Source organism: Scardinius erythrophthalmus, assembly GCF_964197995.2.
Source record: "Scardinius erythrophthalmus genome assembly, chromosome: 14".
Classification (NCBI taxonomy): Eukaryota; Metazoa; Chordata; class Actinopteri; order Cypriniformes; family Leuciscidae; genus Scardinius; species Scardinius erythrophthalmus.
The window spans coordinates 4468468-4475567 of NC_138234.1; the positions used below are offsets into that span (position 1 = coordinate 4468468).

The 7100-nt window shown below is 34.4% G+C and overlaps 1 long non-coding RNA gene across 1 annotated transcript; it reads left to right on the plus strand.

The window, feature by feature from the left end:
* Window positions 1-2951: 2951 nt before the first annotated feature.
* On the plus strand, window positions 2952-6796 carry LOC308701485. Its single transcript, XR_014031448.1, has 2 exons — window positions 2952-2985; window positions 4914-6796. It is a non-coding gene; the product is annotated as an uncharacterized lncRNA (long non-coding RNA).
* The last annotated feature ends 304 nt before the right edge of the window (window positions 6797-7100 follow it).

Below are 7100 nucleotides of genomic sequence, written 5' to 3' on the forward strand. Positions count from 1 at the left end.
AAACAAATAAATAATTAGTAATTTCTGAACATTGGCTCTCATTCTTTATTCACCTGTTTCTCACGTTTTCTCAATAAAATTAATAAAAGTATAGAATATAATAGCATATTTCTAATAGGGGCTCATTGTAACGCAGTGTTACAACATGCCCCCGCCTGCACAACTGGGATTTAAACCCTGCTAGTGTCTTCTGCTAGTTAGCGAAGCATTAAATAACTATCTCAACTGTTAAATAACATATTGGAGATTAAAATAATATCAGATTTGTCTTATTTTAAATAAACACAAAAAATAGAGATGAAAAATTAACTTAAGAAATTTACTTTTGCTATGGTTTCATAAATGTCTATGGATATCTTCCAAAAAAAAAAAAAATTTTGGCGGATTTTTTCTCTCTATATAGTGTTGCTATGGCAACTAGTAAATACACAAAGTTTCGTCATCCAAGCATGTGCGGAAGTATTTAAAACAAGCGTGTTACAACTAGCCCCGCGTTAGGTTGTGCCCCGCGCTCCCCAACATTATGAAGGTTGAAAAGTTACCTAGTGCTGCTTTAAGCCATTAAAATATCGTGATTGCCTTGGGCTTTACATTTCTCGATAAAGTTTTTAAATGTCTAATATATTTTGTAAGCCCGTCTATTGGTCCAATGGGGGTCTCCAATAATACGGGGAAGGTTTCTCTGCTCGTTACTGTCTTTCCTTTTATGCAACACAACAAGATTAAATGCAATATATTTTCTCACATGCAATAGCTTGTTTCATCTGACTCCATAAATGAAAAGGTTTTAATGATATCTGTGCATCATTAAACGTGAGCGAATATTTGATTATTCTCTTAAACTCTGTTTATATTTTACCCGCTTAGATCAGGAAGACTATATCGCTCCGAGTTCCTTACCCAGGTCTCCGACACAAGTGGTCAGCCCCGAAGATCAGAAGCTGAGGCAATTGGCTAAATATCTAGGATTTTGCCGTACACGCGCAACAATCAAAGATATATTCAATAGCCCCCATTGGATGCCCTTCAGGAACTTAATTCAATCGTTTTACTTTAATAGGTTTTGTTTTTTTAATAGCTTTGGATTAGCCAAGCCCGTAAACATTAAAGTAACATTAAATTAGAACAGAAGTCAGCGGAAGCGTCCAAGCTAGGTTAACCAACCAGCGTCGTGCTGATCCTAGTCGGACAAACACATCCTCTCATGTGGAACCCGCACACTTCCTGATATCAGTTTTTAGCCGTCGCTAATCTCTGACACAACCTTGTGGCAATATACGAATCCGTTAATCTTATTTGGGAAAAACAAGTCTCAGAGTCGTTCAGAATAAAATCAAACGTTTACAATTTATTGACCAGGTAATGAAGCAATAATTCAAAATCCAATTCGCAACATTAAAATCATCAGTTAATCATAACATAACAACAATTCACCTTTACGGGACACATCACTTTTCTCATATTTTATAACTTCTTTTAGCTTTTCATTATGGTTGGGAGAATGAGACCATTTTACCAGGCGCACTGAGACACTTTAAATTATATCAAACATGCATAGATACTTCTTGTACATAGTTTACATTGCATAGGTTTTCAGTGTATTTCAGGTGAGGAGGAGGGGGAATGAAGGGGAGACGGTGTGTGTGAAATTCCTGTTACATATGCAGGAGATAGTTCAAGTGTTAATTTTCAGAAGCCTTTTGTTTCATCGAGGGGTTGACCAGACGAGACATACTGGCACCAGCCTTACAATTTCATGACTGAGATTGAACGGACTGCTGTCTGTCTATGTCTGTAACTGTTTTTTATTTTTGTTTGATATGTTTTATTGATGTCTTGCTGTTTTATACAGTATTTGGCGAGTTTTTGATAATCTAACGTTGATTTCGACTCGATGCGATGACGGCATCACCAGCGCGCGCTCCTTCAGCTAGTCAGTGGTGTCGAGTCTTCTGAGGTGAAGAGTTTGCGCGCTTTCGTGTTACGCAGTTTAAAGGGGAACTGAAACGAACAAAATATAATTCGATAACACGTGGTTCTAAAAGTTGTAAACAAATTAATTCAAAAATAATATTAAAAACAAAACATATATGAAGTTTTTGCCAATACTGAAATTTACATTTGTTGTTATCAGAGCGAGAGGGGGAGGTTCATAATGACTAATTTTTACAATGCGTATAGCTCCAAAAGTTGGACACTTAGAAACTTTTTATTGTCTGTTGATTCTACTTGTGTTAAGAAATGATCAATTCATAATTTTGGGTTACTCTGAAAGCCATTAACTAGGGTGACCATACGTCCTCTTTTTCCAGGTCATGTCCGGCCGGGATTTCGAGATCGCCCAAAATATCCGGGATTCGGCTTTTGCTTTCTACAGTCACCATTCATTATGTTTACATTATTACATTATTTGACACTGACACGTACATGCCAGCTTTGCAGGTCATGCATTCTGCTTCACACGGATCCCGATCGAGACGAAAACACAGGAATTTTCTTAGCAACCGATCACTTGTTTAGCGTTCATGTAAACACTACATTCAGATTCACCAATCGGAATTAATTCAGTCCTATTGAATCAAAAGGTGTGCATGTAAACAAAATGAATGGCGACGAGAAAGCAAAAGCCGAATCCCGGATATTTTGGGCGATCTCGAAATCCCGGCCGGACATGACCTGGAAAAAGAGGACGTATGGTCACCCTACATTAACTATTATGATTGCTATTGGTCTTTCCTTGTTTTAAGGATAAATAAAACCTTTAAATAAATCCTTGAACTGTCTAATAAATAATTTTTCAACCTACACATGACTGAGATTTAATTTTTGTTTACATGAACTTTAAGCGTTATTTTAGTGTATCTCATAAATGTTATTTTATGTAAATAGTTGTTAGCAATTTTTGGCGCGTTTATTTGTCATCACCGCGAATGACGTCATCATTAGTTTCCGTCCTCATTCGGCGCGTTTGTTGTGTCTTCTGAGGTGAGTTCTGCAGTTCAGATATTTCGCGTATTTACACACCCATAAAGTACACGTTACACAGTTTGTTTCGGCAATATTTACAGGGTTATTTCTGAACTGTTTTTATCGGATAAAGCGCTAAATGTGCGTCTTTTCTGGCGTCTGTAGACTGATTTAGTTCAGCAAGAAACGAACATCTGAGGAAAATGTTGAAATCATTCAAACGTACGATTTTATCATATTCATTTTGAGAGTGATATTGTATGTGTTATTGAATGTATAATCTCAAACTTTTGTAAGTTTTGATCTGTGAGGATATTTCATGTGGATAATTGCTATCTTGGTCTTTAATGTGGCAATAATTTTAATGATGGACATAATCAGGTAGGTACGGTTAATGGCAGGAATCTGAAAGACTAAACTCTAAAAATGGGTGTTATATTGTTGTAGTTTGTATGTTTGTGTCAGATGTGATATGTAATATTATAATCTTTTAAATAGAGATGATTTGTAATATTTAATGGTAGGCTATATTCTGGCTGTCTGATCTTAAACGTTTTCTTTTTACCACAGAGACCCACAATTACTATTGCCCAAAGTTTACAGTGCGAATACAAACAATAATGTCAACATATGAGGGTCAATGACGTATAAGGATTTTCGACAGGCCAATTTTAAAATACAAAAAATAATACCTGTTGCAATTGTTCAAACATTAAGGATGTTGTGTACACCTAAATTCATTTTAAAAATAAAATTTAAGTGATTTTAGTGTTTTTTCATCTAGATGAATTGTCCGTAGCCTTAAAAAATGTTGTGGTGCGACCGTGATATATCTTAAAATTAATAATTTCCTTAACATGCTTAAATTTTTTTTACAGGTTCTTAGTAATTAAAGTGTTTAGAAACCAAGTATTTGCATTTCTTTTGAGTTTTTGTAAATAATGATCTCATTTTTGTTCTATAATTTCTGAGCTGCCTTCTTAAATCTTGTTAACAGACTTATTTTTCCTGTAAATCACATAAAACTGATAGAAATGTTTTAAAAATATAATTTACTAAAGCATACTGTATCAGTGATTCATATTTCAGCCACAGAAATAAGATATTTTATTTATTGAATAGTTTTCAACATAAAAGTCCCAAAATGGTAGTTCATTGATGGTCGCACCACATGATATTTCATAAAATGGACATCATCGGACAAAGTTTGTTTGTATATTATGATGGAAATATAAATACAAATGCTTTGAATTTTTTCAAAGGATTACAAAACATTTTGGAAATCATGCCAAATAGTGCAGAAAATAAATTTGAATAAATTCAGAGTAATTTCAAAGACGTTTTCAAAACAGAAGTTATGGCCGGACGGTCGCACCATATGATGTTTTGACACTTTAAATAACAAAAAAAAAAAAATAAGTAAAGGTTTTTGAAAAGTTAAAGTGAGTACATACATGGGAGAGGTACTACAAATATACAGTATCTTTTTATACATTTAAATCCATTTTTGCCTGAAAAAATGCAATCGGACAGAAAATTTAGGAGTCACGTCATTGACCCATGAATGAAACGCACTGCCGCTTCCCACATTTTTTTAACGGAATTATTTTTCTAATGCTAACATCAGTTCACAAATAAATGCACTGTAAAACATTTCTAACCTCTCCAAGTCAAAATTTTCTAGTGACGGGTCACATCTAAATTTTTAAATTGGCCCAAGTGCAATTCTTGTTGCAATAGTCTGTTAACATTGGCTCAATGAGAAATAATACGTCAAACTAATTGAAATATTTAGATGTGATCAGTCACTAGAAATTTTTGACTTGGGGATGTAATTTTTTTTTTTTACAGTGTGATAGAATATTCCCATAAGCCTTCAATATACCTCATTTGTAGTATCAATTAATAAAAATGCATTAAAATTATGACTTTCATTTTCATTTCAGGCCTGATGGAGGAAAATGAGGAGATTGGAGAGAAGAAACATCATGTCAAAACTGAAGAAGAAACTGAAACTGAAAGTATTTCTTTAAAAATAAGAGACAAGAAATATTTCATCTGCCATCAGTGTCTGAGTAGTTTCACACGACAAGAAGCCCTTCAGGAACACATGATCATCCACACTGGAGAGAAACTGCATGAATGTGATCAATGTGGCAAAACATTTTTGTGTGCTTCAGCCCTGAAGAGCCACCTGAGAGTTCATTCGCATGAGAAACCATATTTATGTTCTTTGTGTGGAAAGACTTTTAAATACAAACTTAGTCTTGAGATTCACACAAGGGTTCACACTGGAGAGAAACCATTCACATGTGATCAGTGCGGAAAGAGTTTTAGACAATCATCAAACCTTCAGGAACACATGAACATCCACACTGGAGAGAAACCATACAAATGTGATCAATGTGGCAGAAGATTTTCGAGGGGTACAGGCCTGAAGAGTCACATGTTAGTTCATTCACAGGAGAAACCACATTCATGTTCTTTGTGTGGAAAAAGATTTTCGCGTCTGCCGGATTTAAGACTTCATCAGAAAATACATACTGGTGAAAAAGCTCATAAGTGCTTTGAGTGTGGGAAGAGTTTTATTACCGCTATACGTTTGAAACAACACTGGAGGACTCACACTGGAGAGAAACCTTACAAGTGTTCACACTGCGACAAGAGATTCCGTCGGTCAGAACATGTGAAAACACACGAGAGGATCCACACTGGAGAGAAACCGTATCACTGCACTCCATGTGGGAAGAGCTTCACTCAGATATCTTCTCTACTCAGCCACAATAAATACAATCACAGAAAGTAGATCATCTTCAGATCCAGCACTTTCAAGTGTGAAGTTTCATCCTCACCCAACGTGACACAATAACACCATTGAGCAATAAGATGTCTTCAAAATCTGTCCTAACCAGCCACAACGAGTGACAAGACAAAAACATCTTCTGAATTTGTCACAGTGAATAAAGTTCATTTTCAAGACCAGCAGTTTCTACTGAGATTCAGATCAAAGAACATCATCTAGATGTTTTATTATTTTATATAATTTTGCTTCATGGTATAAATAAATATCAATATACTTTACTATGAGTCAAATGATATGTCCATTTTTTATGATGCTTTTTTATCGTAGTTTGTTTATACTTTTATGAAGGAAAATATTCTTTTTTTTTTTTTTTACAGTTTCAAACTGGTCTTGTTATTTTACTTAGGTTTTTTTGTAGAGAGATCTGTCACATTTGTTTACACTTTGTATTTTACAAGCTAACTTTCATTGTTAATTTTTCTGTCTACTTATTCTTCTTGCATCAAGAATAAATAATTTCATAATTTTAGTTACATTTAAGCCATTAAAATATCGTGATTGCTTTGGGCTTTAAATTTCTCGATAAAGCTTTTAAATATATTTGATATATTTCATGACTAAGATTGGACGGACTGCTGTCTGTAACCGTTTTTTATTTTTGTTTGATATGTTTTATTGATGTTTTGCTGTTTTATACAGTATTTGGCGAGTTTTTGATAATCTAACGTTGATTTCGACTCGCGGTGATGACATCACCAGTGCGCGCTAGTGGATTTTCGCACTTCTGGGTAGGCTTCATTTTTCAGATTAGAACGTTGCCCCTTGGTCCTAACCAGCCACATCGAGCGACAGGACAAAAACATCTTCTAAATTTGTCACAGTGAATAAAGTTCATCTTCAAGACCAGCAGTTTCTACTGTGAGATTCAGATCAAAGATGGAGTTCCTCCCCAAAGAACATCATCTAGATGTTTCATTCTTGTATATAATTTTACGTCATGGTATAAATAAATATCATTATACTTTATTATGAGTTAAATGTTGTCCATTTTTTATGATGTATTTTTATTGTACTTTGTTTATACTTTTATGAAGGAAATTATTATTATTATTATTATTATTTACAGATTCAAAGTGTTCTTGATAATTTTACTTGTTTTTTTTCTGTAGAGAGATCTGTCACATTTGTTTACACTTTTTTAGGCTCTATATTTCTTCACGCCCAGATGAAACTTACCAATTCACAAAATTAACGGAATGCATAATTGATATAAAAAATTGGATTAACACTTGATGGCTGCTCTGTCAAGTCTTCGTCGTTGGTTAGGAAC